We start from the raw sequence: 13,592 nt of genomic DNA on the forward strand, positions 1-13,592 counted from the left end.
GGATTCAAGAGACTTCATGGCTACAGAACTTAGATCTAATCAGGCCAAAATTAAAAATCAATTAAATGAGATGCAATCCAAACTGGAGGTCCTCAACGATGAGTGTTAATGAGGTGGAAGAAAGAGTGAGTGACATAGAAGACAAGTTGATGGCAAGGAAGGAAGCTGAGGAAAAAAGAGAAAAACAATTAAAAGGCCATGAGGAAAGGTTAAGGGAAATAAATGACAGCCTCAGAAGGAGAAATCTATGTTTAATTGGGGTTCCAGAGAGCACTGAGAGGACCAGAGGGCCAGAAAGCATATTTGAACAAATCATAGCTGAGAACTTCCCTAGTTTGGGGAGGGAAACAGGCACTCAGATCCAGGAGATAGAGAGGTTCCCCCAAACCGAAATCAATAAAAACCAGTCAAACACCTCGACATTTAACAGTGAAACTTGCAAATTCCAAAGATAAAGAGAAAATCCTTAAAGCAGCAAGAGACAAGAGATCCCTAACTTATATGGGGAGAAATATTAAATTCACAGCAGACCTCTCCACAGAGACCTGGCAGTCCAGAAAGGGCTGACAGGGTATATTCAGGGTCCTAAATGAGAAGAACATGCAGCCAAGAATACTCTATCCAGCAAGCCTCTCATTCAGAATAGAAGGAGAGATAAAGAGCTTCCAAGATAGGCAGAAACTGAAAGAATATGTGACCACCAAACCAGCTCTGCAAAAAATATTAAGGGGGACTCTGTAAAAGAAAGAGGAAACCCAAAGAAATAATCAACAAAAACAGGGACTGAATAGGTATTATGATGACACCAAATTCATATCTTCCCATAGTTACTCTGAATGTGAATGGACTAAATGATCCCATCAAAAGATGCAGGGTTTTGAACTGGATAAAAAAGCAAGACCCATCTATTTGCTGTCTACAAGAGACTCATTTTAGACCTAAGGACACCTATGGCCTGAAAATGAAAGGTTGGAGAACCATTTACCATTCAAATGGTCCTCAAAAGAAAGCTGAAGTAGCAATCTTCATATCAGATAAATTAAAGATTAACCCAAAAACTGTAGTAAGAGATGAAGAGGGACACTATATCATACTTAAAGGATCTATCCAACAAAAAGACCTAACAATCATGAATCATGCCCCTAATGTGGGAGCTGCCAAGTATATCAATCAATTAAGAACCAAAGTAAAGACATACTTAGGTAATAATACACTGGTAGTAGGAGACTTCAACATGGAACTTTCTGCAAATGATAGATATTCTAAGCACAACATCACCAAAGAAACAAGAGCTTTAAATGATACGCTGGACCAGATGGATTTCACAGATATTTACAAAACTTTACATCCAAACGCAACTGAATACACATTCTCTCAAGCGCACATGGAATTATCTCCTGAATAGACCACAAACTGGGTCACAAATCGGTTCTCAACTGATACCAAAAGACTGGGATTGTCCCCTGCATGTTTTCATACCACAATGCTTTGTAACTGGAACTCAATCATAAGAAGAAATTTGGAAGAAACTGAAACACATGGAGGTTAAAGAACATCCTGCTAAAACATGAATGGGGTCAACCAGGAAATTAGAGAAGAATTAAACAGATTCATGGAAACTAATGAAAATGAAGATACAACCATTCAAAATCTTTGGGATACAGCAAAAGCATTCCTAAGAGGGAAATACAAGTCTCCCTCAAAAATTGGAAAAAACTCAAATACACAAGCTAACCTTGCACCTAAAAGAACTGGAGAAAGAACAGCAAATAAGACCCACACCAAGCAGAAGAAGAGAGATAATGAAGACTAAAGCAGAACTCAATGAAATAGAGACTAGAAAAACTGTAGAACAGATTAACAAAACCAGAAGTTGATTCTTTCAAAGAATTAATAAGATAGATAAACCATTAGCCAGCTTTATTAAAAACAAAAGAGAAAAGACTAATTAATAAAATCATGAATGAAAAAGGAGAGGTGACAACCAATACCAAGGAAATACAAATGATTTTAAAAACGTATTATGAGAAGCTAGGTGCCAATAAATTAGGCACTCTAGAAGAAATGGACACATTTCTGGAAAACCACAAACTACCAAAACTGGAACAGGAAGAAATAGAAAACCTGAACAGGCCAATAACCAGGGAGGAAATTGAAACAGTCATCAAAAACCTCCCAAGACACAAAAGTCCAGGGCCAGATGGCTTCCCAGAGGAATTCTATCAGACGTTTAAAGAAGAAACAATACCTATTCATTCTACTAAAGCTGTTCCAAAAGATAGAAAGGGATGGAGTACTTCCAAACTCGTCTATGGGGCCAGCATCACTTTAATTCCAAAACCAGAGAAAGACCCCACCAAAAAGGAGAATTATAGACCAATATCCCTGATGAACACAGATGCAAAAATTCTCAACAAGATACTAGCCAATAGGATCCAACAGTACATTAAGATTATTCACCATGACCAAGTGGGATTTATCCCCAGGATGCAAGGCTGGTTCAACACTCATAAAGCAATCAATGTATTAGATCATATCAACAGGAGAAAAAAACAAGAACTGTATGATCCTCTCAATAGATGCAGAGAAAGCATTTGACAAAATACAGCATCCATTCCTGATCAAAACTCTTCAGAGTGTAGGGATAGAGGGAACATTCCTCAGCATCTTAAAAGCCATCTACAAAAAGCCCACAGCAAATATTCTCAATGGGGAAGCACTGGGAGCCTTTCCCCTAAGATCAGGAACAAGACAGGGATGTCCACTCTCACCACTGCTATTCAACATAGTACTGGAAGTCCTCGCCTCAGCAATCAGACAACAAAAAGACATTAAAGGCATTCAAATTGGCAAAGAAGTCAAACTCTCCCTCTTTGCAGATGACATGATACTCTACATAGAAAACCCAAAAGCCTCCACCCCAAGATTGCTAGAACTCATACAGCAATTTGGCAGTGTGGCAGGATGCAAAATCAATTCCCGATGTCAGTGGCATTTCTATACACTAACAATGAGACTGAAGAAAGAGAAATTAAGGAGTCAATCCCATTTACAATTGCACCCAAAAGCATAAGATAACTAGGAATAAACCTAACCAAAGAGGTAAAGGATCTATACCCTAAAAAATACAGAACGCTTCTGAAAGACATTGAGGAAGACACAAAGAAATAGAAACGCATTCCATGTTCATGGATTGAAGAATTAATATTGTGAAAATGTCAATGCTACACAGAGCAATGTACACATTCAGTGCAATCCCTATCAAAATACCATGGATTTTTTTCACAGAGTTGGAACAAATAATCTTAAGATTTTTGTGGCATCAGAAAAGGCCCCAAATATCCAGGGGAATGTTGAAAAAGAAAACCAAAACCAGGTACATCACAATACCAGATTTCAGGTTGTCCTACAAAGCTGTGGTCATCAAGACAGTGTGGTCCTGGCACAAAAACAGACACATAGATCAATGGAACAGAATAGAGAACCCAGAAATGGGCCCTCAACTCTATGGTCAAATAATATTAGACAAAGCAGGAAAGACTATTCACTGGAAAAAAGACAGTGTCTTCAATAAATGGTGCTGGGAAAATTGGACAGCCACATGTAGAAGAATGAAACTAGACCATTCTCTTACACCATACACAAAGATAAACTCAAAATGGATGAAAGATCTAAATGTGAGACAAGATTCCATCAGAATCCTAGAGGAGAACACAGGCAACACCCTTTCATCAGCAACTTCTTGCAAGATACATCCAGGAAGGCAAGAGAAACAAAAGCAAAAATGAATTATTGGGACTTCATCAAGATGAGAAGCTTCTACACAGAAACAGTCAACAAAAATAAAAGACAACCTACAGAATTGGAGAAGATATTTGTAAATGACCTATCAGATAAAGGGATAGTATCCAAGATCTATAAAGAACTTATTAAACTCAATAGCAGAGAAACAAACAATCCAATCATGAAATGGGCAAAAGACACTAACAGAAATTTCACCAAAGAAGACATACATATGGCCAACAAGCACATGAGAAAATGCTCTGCATCACTTGCCATCAGGGAAATACAAATCAAAACCACAATGAGATACCACCTCACACCAGTGAGAACGGGGAAAATTAACACGGCAGGAAACCACAAATGTTGGAGAGGATGTGGAGAAAAGGGAACCCTCTGACACTGTTGGTGGGAATGTGAACTGGTGCAGCCACTCTGGAAAACTGTGTGGAGGTTCCTCAAAGAGTTAAAAATAGACCTGCCCTACGACCCAGCAATTGCACTGTTGGGGATTTACCCCAAAGATGCAGATGCAATGAAACGCCGGGACACCTGCACCCGGATGTTTCTAGCAGCAATGTCCACAATAGCCAAACTGTGGAAGGAGCCTCGGTGTCCATCGAAAGATGAATGGATAAAGAAGATGTGGTCTATGTATACAATGGAATATGACTCAGCCATTAGAAACGACAAATACTCACCATTTGCTTCAACGTGGATGGAACGGGAGGGTATTATGCTGAGTGAAATAAGTCAATCGGAAAAGGACAAGCATTATGTGATCTCATTCATTTGGGGAATATAAATAATAGTGAAAGGGAATATAAGGGAAGGGAGAAGAAATGTGTGGGAAATATCAGAAAGGGAGACAGAACATAAAGACTCCTAACTCTGGGAAATGAACTAGGGGTGGTGGAAGGGGAGGAGGGCGAGGGGTAGGGGTGAGTGGGTGATGGGCACTGAGGGGGGCACTTGACGAATGAGCACTGGGTGTTATTCTATATGTTGGTAAATTGAACACCAATAAAAAATAAATTTATTTTAAAAAATAAAAATAAAATAAAAATAAAAATAAAAATAGATCTGCCCTACGACCCAGCAACTGCACTGCTGGGGATTTACCCCAAAGATACAGATGCAATGAAACGCCAGGAACACTTGCACTCCGATGTTTATAGCAGCAGTGTCCACAGTAGCCACACTGTGGAAGGAGCCTCGGTGTCCATCGAAAGATGATGGATAAAGAAGCTGTGGTCTCTGTATACAGTGGGATATTCCTCAGCCATTAGAAACGACAGATACTCACCATTTGCTTCGACGTGGATGCAACTGGAGGGTATTATGCTGAGTGAAGTAAGTCAATTGGAGAAGGACAAACATACAGTTTTGTTCATTCGGGGAATATAAAAAATAGTGAAAGGGATTAAAGGGCAAAGGAGAGAAAATGAGTGGGAAATATTAGTGAGGGAGACAGAATATGAGAGACTCCTAACTCGGAAATGAACAAGGGGGAGTGGAAGGGGAGGTGGGCGGGGGGATGGGGTGACTGGGTGACAGGGACTGGGGGGGGCACTTGACGGGACGAGCACTGGGTGTTATGCTATATGTTGGCAAATCGAACTCCAATAAAAAGTATACAAAAATATAAAAAGAATAAAAGAATATAATATAAAAAGAAAAAAACAAGTATAGCTGGACTTTAGCTTCAATTCCAAGGATGTTGGTGAGGTCAGATAAGAGAGATAAAGTCGAATGGTCATAAACTGGCAAGACATTGAACAGAATTTAATGAGAGCAATAGAAGGAGCAAAAGGATGGTGGCTAAGGCCATTTCCACAAATAGAAACCAGACATGAAAATCATCAAGTGTCTAGTTGATGGGCAGGGGTTAGATATTCTTCACATTCTCTTTGACTACCATAAATTCCAACAAATCTGATAACAATTCCATAAAGTATCCAAAAGGAAAATTTCAACAAGAGAAAATGCCTCTTTTTTTAAACAATGAAAGTAACCAAGCAATCCATCTATAGTTCAGAACAATGCTGATATTGGAGAAAGAGTCTGACACAGTATTATTGGAGAATTGGCAAAACATAAAAGACTAAATAAGACTAAATTGATAGATTTCTACAAATAATTAACTCAATTACTATATAATTACAGGATTTGGTCAAGGCTCTCTAATGTACTTTGAAAGCAGTTCTCAAAAAAAAAAGGAAGCAGTTCTCTTTGAAAATAATTTGTATTTTTTTATAGAAAAAAATCTTCAAAACAAAAAAATAAGAATACAAATGCTTGGTAAATGTATTAAGATATAAGCAATGCCATATTAAATGGTCATCTGAGGTGTCAAAATAATAGTTACCGTGAAAATACAGATAAATAAAAAGCAAAACCTACTGAGAAGTCCTAATTTCTTCTTCCCTCCAGTTTTTATTTAAATTCCAGTTCGTTAATATACAGTGAAATATTAGATGCAGGTGTAGAATTTAGTGATTCAACACTTACATACAGTACCCAGCGCTCATCACAAGTATCCTCCTTAATACCCATCACCTATTTAACCCATCCCCCGATCCAACTTCCCTCTGATAACTATCATTTGTTCTCTAGAGTTAAGAATCTGTTTCTTGGGATCCCTGGGTGGCGCAGCGGTTTGGCGCCTGCCTTTGGCCCAGGGCGCGATCCTGGAGACCCGGGATCAAATCCCAGGTCGGGCTCCCGGTGCATGGAGCCTGCTTCTCCCTCTGCCTGTGTCTCTGCCTCTCTCTCTCTGTGTGACTATCATAAGTAAATAAAAATTTTTAAAAAAATCTGTTTCTTGGCTTGTGTCTCTTTTTCCCCTCTATATTCATTTGTTTCATGTCTTAAATTCCACATATGAGTCAAGTCATACGGTATTTGTCTTTCTCTGACTTACTTCACTTAGCATAATACTCTCTAACTCCATCCACATCGTGGCAAATGGAAAGACTTCCTTCTTTTTTATGATTAATATTCCTGTGTGTGTGTGTAGACTGCATCTTCATCTATTCATCAGTAGATGGACATGTGGGCACCTTCCATAATTTATTTGGCTATGGTTGATGCTGCAATAAACACTGAGATACATGTAATCCCTTCAAGTCAGTATTTTTGTATCCTTTGGATAACTACTAGTGCAATTGCTGGATCATAGGCTACTTCCATTTTTAACTTTTTTGGCATTTGTTCAGGAAGTAGAATTTAATGATTCACCGAGTACATATCACACCCAGCGCTCATTACATCAAGAGCCCTCCTTAATGCCCATCACCCAATTACCCCATCCCCTCATCCACCTCCCCTCTAGTGACCCTGTTTGTTTCTTAGAGTTCATTATCTCTTATGGTTTGCCTCCCTCTCATTTTCATCTTATTTTATTTTTCCTTCCCTTCTATGTTCACCTGTTTTCTTAAATTTCATGAGTAAAATCATATGGTATTTGTCTTTCTCTAACTAACTTATTTCACTTAGCATAATACCCTCTAGTTCCATCCATGTCATTGCAAACGGCAAGATTTCATTCTTTCTGATGGCTAATATTCCATTGTGTGTGTGTGTATGTATATATATATATATATATATATATATATATATACACACACATTGCTTGCTTTGGAAGGCTATCCAAGATGTATACACACTACTTTAGGAAGGGAATTGCTTAAAAACAACAAGACACTGCAAAAGGGATTGGGAAGAATTGGAATCAGGAGTGACCAGGCTGGATGACTCAAGTATAAATGACTGAGGAATTCTTTTTTTTTTTTTTAATTGATGTTTCCCTTTTATTTTTTTTTATTTATGATAGTCACACACAGAGAGAGAGAGGCAGAGACATAGGCAGAGGGAGAAGCAGGCTCCATGCACCGGGAGCCCGATGTGGGATTCGATCCCGGGTCTCCAGGATCGCGCCCTGGGCCAAAGGCAGGCGTCAAACCACTGCGCCACCCAGGGATCCCTGACTGAGGAATTCTTGATGAAGTATTAGTCTTTGTCATCAAGTGATGTAATATAGGAAATGCATAAAAGGGAATAACTTTCTGACACTGATCTGTTAGAGAGGTACTTCAGAGACTCCTGGACTTTTGCGTATTTAAAATTCCTAAGATACGGCTTTTTCCTCCTTTTGGCTGTATAGCAAACTGTTTTAATCCACGGTTCTGTCTTATTGTTCCATTTAAATTGTATTCTTTGATCCATCAATAAATACTTGTGGTTAAAAGAAAAAAGAAAAAATGTATGTATGTGTGTATACACACACACACACTGCCTCTTCTCCAGTCATCTGTTGATGGACATCTGGGCTCTTCCCATAGTTGGGCTATTGTGGACACTGGGATGCATGTGTCCCTTCGAATCACTATGTTTGTATCCTTTGGATAAATACCTAGTAGTGCAATTGCTGGATTGCAGAGCATCTCTATTTTTAACTTCAGGAACCTCCACACTGTTTCCCAGAGTGGCTGCCCCAGTTTGCATTCCCCCAACAGTGTAAGAGGGTTCCCTTTCTCCACATCCTCGCCAATGCCTATTGTTTCTTGAGATGTTAATTTTAGCCATTCTGATAGGTGTGAGGTGGTTTCTCATTGTAATTTTGATTCATATTTCCTTAATGATGAGTGATGTCAAACCATGTGTCTGTTGACTATTTGTAGGTCTTCTTTGGAAAAAGGTTTATTCATGTCTTCTGCTCATTTTTTAATTGGATTGTTTTTGGGTGTTGAATTTGATAAATTCTTCATAGATTTTAGATACTAACCCTTTGTCAGATATGTCATTGCAAATATTTTCTCCCATTTCATAGGCTGCCATTTAGTTTCATTGACTGTTTCCTTTGCTGTGCAGAAGCTTTTTATCTTGATGAAGTCTCAGTAGTTTATTTTTGCTGAGGCTAAGACTTCCAATAGTGTGTTAAATAAGAGTAGTGAGAATGGACCTTCCTATCTTGTTCCTGACCATAGAGGGAATAAGTTTTTCCTCACTGAAGATATTAGCTGTGGATCTTTCACAGACGGCCTTTATTATGTTATGTTCCTTCCCTCTAATCCTACCTTTGCTGAGGGTTTCTATCACGAGTGGATAGTTTATCAAATGCTTTTATGCATCTATTGAAAGAATAATATGGTTCTTATCCTTTTATTATCTGATGTATCATGTGGATTGATTTGTGACTATCAAGTCACCTTGCAAGTCCAGGAATAAATCTGACTTGATTGTGGTGAATGATTCTTTTAAGGTACTGTTGGATTCAGTTACCAGTATTTTATTGAGAAGTCCTAATTTTTTTTTCTTTCTTTTTTTTTTTTTTTTGAGAAGTCCTAATTTCTAATACTGATTTATCACCTAACTGGATGCCTTTAAGTAAGTCCCTTAATTTCTTTGGGAATTTTTTCCCTAAAATTTAATTAAATTTATTTCTGTTGGTCTAACATATTTTTTTCTCCAATATGCATGAACTTTTCAGGACAATGAGGACACACAAATAAAACATAGCTGCATTTTCTGAGTCTGTCAGGTTGAAACACTACATTACACTGTGATATATATAATGGTGGAAATACATCCAAAACAAAATGTCTGTTTTGTCATTCACTATGGACTGAATATTTATGTCCATCTGAAATTCATATCTTAAAGCCCTGATCCTCACTGTGATGGTATATCTACTAGATGTCACCCCACACTCAGTTTGTGACCAAAAGCCTTTTGGAAATGGAGGCTTTGAGAGGTCATGAGAACAGTGCCTTTATAAGAAGAGACATGAGAGAGATGATCTCTGTCTTCACGATGAGGACACAGCAAGAACGTGGCTGTCTGCAACACAGGCGTTGGGTCCTCACCAGACACCGAATCAGCAGCAAGTTGATCTTGGACTTTCCAGCCTCCATAACTGTGAGAAATAATTGTTTGTTTTTTAAACTACTCAAGCTATGGCATTAGAGCAGACCAAGGAGACTAGGTGAGTCATTCACACAAGAGCATTTTTGTGAACTACTTGGGCTCATGCATTGCTTCAGTCTGCTCTTCTGCAAACCCTGAAACAAATGCTGGTTTTGAATACAGCAAGTCTTCACCACTTTACTGATTGTAAGTTCTGGTTGTAGCCTCATATTAAGTACACTGTTCAAGAAAAGATCTAAGGGCTTATATACACAGAAAATTCTTTCCTTCATAAGTAAAGCAGGTTGGTAGAGCACCAATGAACTGGAGGAAATAGTGGAGAGTCTGTGAAAAGAGGGCAAAGAAAACAGACTTCTAACCCTGAGAGGACTGTAAATACATTCAGGAGAGATGCCAGCTGATTGGAAGTTCTAGCGGAAGTCACGGCATGCAGCACTAACGAAAAGTGTGGACAGTCTGACTCAGTGTGGGCAAACAGGCTTCAGCATGTCCAGCCCGAACCTGTCCCACAAGGGCCACATCCATTCGCACACCTGCCCATTCTGCAGTTCACATGGATGTCTCCCAGCGAGCATTTCAGCCTGTTGAAAGTTTATTCTTATCATCAAACCTGCTTTTCTACTGTTTTGTCATTTCCTCAATTTTCCCATTTCTCCAAGCATGGGAGTCATCCTCTGCTCCTTCCTCAACAACGCTCCACATCTAGTTCATGACCAAGTCTTTTTAGTTTACCTTAGTGGATGCTTGCACTTCTTCCTACTTCCACAGCCACGGTGTGGGCCTCCATCACTTCTCTCCTGTTGACCACAGCAAACTGGTTGTCCTACTTCAGTACATTCCTTCCATCTCTACTAGACAAGCTTTTTGAAAAGCAAATCTTTTAAGGTCCTCTCCATGTTAAAGTCCATCTGTGCTCTTCTTTACCACAAAATAAAATCCAGCTGCTTGGCATACAAGACACTTTATCATTTAATTTGATAATATGGGGGCAGGGAGGGAAGACACTAATCTTTTCAGGGGTGTAGGCCTCTGAGGGTTTTGATCTCCACCTGAGGAATGCTCTGGAGCAACAGCGGGCTTCTGAAGGGCCTGAATTGCAGACACAGACCCCCTGGCTTGATAATTAAAGCCCAGTCCCAAGCACCTGGCCCACCACTGCCCTGTTCACCCCATCTTCCCACTTCCTTGGCTTAAACCCTATGCCATCTCTGCCCTTGCCTAAGCAAGCTTGGTGAAGTGCAGTACAGGAAATAAAGGCCATGCCAGGGCTGCCTGGTATGGGGAAGGCTAGGTCTGCAAAGGATAGGCTAGGTCTGGCAAGCAGAGTCTCTCATCAGGTAGTCAAATTAAAATTTTTAATTTTAAAATAATTATAGATCAACAAGAAGTTGTGAACAAAATGTGTATGGAGGTCCCAGGTACTCCTTAGTCCTCCACACCCAGCAGCTGTAGCTTACCAGGAAATTGATATTGGTTCAATCCACGAGGCTTATTCAGATTTCACCAGTTATGCGCATAAGCACTTGCATGTGTCTGTATGTACAGTTCTATGCAGTTGTATCTCATCTGTGGCTTTGTCTGATTTGGGGGAACCTGATCAAAAAGATGTGACCACCGACTGACCCGAGAGCTGGACCCAGGCACTTGAGAGGCTCCCTTTTTTTTTTTTTTTTTTTTAAACTTTTAAGATTTAACAGGCTGGTGCAGGGATCCACTTGTCTTGCTGCTGCCCAAGACAAGACTCATATGTAAGTTCCCTCTGCTTATTAAAACTGCAACCTGGGCAGCCCGGGTGGCTCAGTGGTTTAGCGCCACCTTCAGCCCACGGCGTGATCCTAGGGTCCCGGGATTGAGTTCCACGTCAGGCTCCCTGCGTTGGGCCTGCTTCTCCCTCTATCTGTGTCTCTGCCTCTCTCTCGCTCTGTCTCTCTCATGAATAATATATAAAATCTTAAAAAACAAAAAACCCTGCAACCTACTAACCTAGAGTGGCCTGCCTCATTCTTTGGTCTGTCCGAGCCCTATGTAAGGCCGGTTTTAGATTACACCTGGGAAACTCCCAAGAGAGCTAAAAACCAACCTGTGGCCACCACCACCACAATCACCACACAGATCTGCTCCCTCACCACAGGCCTCCCAATGCCCCCATGCTACCCTTTTATAGGCTCTCTTTCTTTCCCTCCCCCTACTTGAATCCCTAACAACCACTATCCTGTTTTTCACCTCTATAATGGCATTATTTCAAGAATGCCATATGAATGGGATCATACAGTACACAATCTTCTGGATTTGCTTTTCACTCACCAAACTTCCCTGGAGGTCCCTCCAAGTTCCTGCTTCCAGTTAGCTGATTTTTGATGGCATGTCTTGCCTATTCCTACATAGGATCTGCCAGCAGCTATGATCAGTATCACATTGGTGATGATGGCTTTTGCAGTCTTTCTCTATCTGCTCAAAAAACATGGAGCTCCTACTCTATGCAAGGAATGCACCAAGAGTAAGGAGATGTATCAATGATATTTCTGATAACCTTAAAATCTGGTAGAAGAATCTTATGACCCACTAAGTCTCCACAGACTGGCTTAAAGAAAGAATATAAACCAGGGATACTTCCAGATTTTCTGTAGAAAGGTCAGAGTAGTGTGAGCAGCTCAGGGCCCTATCTGGGTGAGGGCTGCAGAAGAGAACCAGTGAGCCATCTTGGGGTATGGATCGTACATATAGCTCCTGAGGAACCTGTAATGCCCATGTTAAAGTTGGGGAAGGGGGAGAACCAAACCAACACTGGGTAGAACTCACTGGAAATAGATCACAGGCTCTGCTTTTCCAGAGCGTGACAGCTCAGCATACCCTCCCTCCTCGGTTGGTGTGAAGACAGCTGGCAACCCCTCATTCTGTTCTGTGGGGTTAAGAACGCCTGACCAGAGACAGCGAGGATTCCTTTGCTTGTGGTGGTAGAAGTCAGTATTTCTAGTGTTCCTGCCTGACCCAGGATATCCTGGGCTTTGAATCAAGAAACTGGGTGATGGGGACACTGGGTGGCTCAGTTGGTCTGTCTTCAGCTCAGGTCATGATCTCAGGGTCCTGGGGTTGAGCCCCACATCAGTAGGGATTCTGCTTCTCTCTCCATCATCCCCACTCGTGCTATCTCCCCCCCCAAAAAATAAAAAAAAAAAAATCTTAGAAAGAAAAGGAGGGAGGGAAGGAAGGAACCAACCCAGTGAAAAGACAAGTAGCTAGGAGGAAAAAGTAAAATGACACGAGCACACACTTATCACTACTCTCAGTTACAAATAACAGAGAGAGGGGATCCCTGGGTGGCTCAGCGGTTTGGTGCCTACCTTCAGCCCAGAGTGTGACCCTGGAGTCTCGGGACCGAGTCCCACGTCGGGCTTCCTGCATGGAGCCTGCTTCTCCCTCTGCCTGTGTCTCTGCCTCTCTCTGTGAGTCTCTCATGAGTAAATAAATAAAGCCCTTTTTATGGATTCTTTCACTTGATTCACCAGCTATCCTACAAGGCAGGGACCCTTATTATTCTTCTGTTTAAATATACACATAATCAGAGCAACTAGATTTTCCCCTCAACTGTAAGAATCTTATAATAGGAGATAAAGAGATTATGAAGACAATCCAATTAGAAATCCAACTGGGACTCAGATCATCATGTGAGGGTCACAAAGCTACTTGTGTCCCAGCACACTTCATGAATGTGTGAAACTGAAATTGTTTCGTAATTACTAGCCTTCCAGACCTATAAAGTCCATCCAAGTTAAGTTGTGTTTAGTTATCTGTAGGTATCTCTCACCTAAATCAGCACTTGGCAGAGATTTTCCTAAAGACATGTCTGTTCTGCTCCTTTTGGTTTCATTTATGCAGCAGCCAAA

This window comes from Vulpes lagopus, chromosome 10 (assembly GCF_018345385.1).
Source record: "Vulpes lagopus strain Blue_001 chromosome 10, ASM1834538v1, whole genome shotgun sequence".
NCBI classification, from domain to species: domain Eukaryota; kingdom Metazoa; phylum Chordata; class Mammalia; order Carnivora; family Canidae; genus Vulpes; species Vulpes lagopus.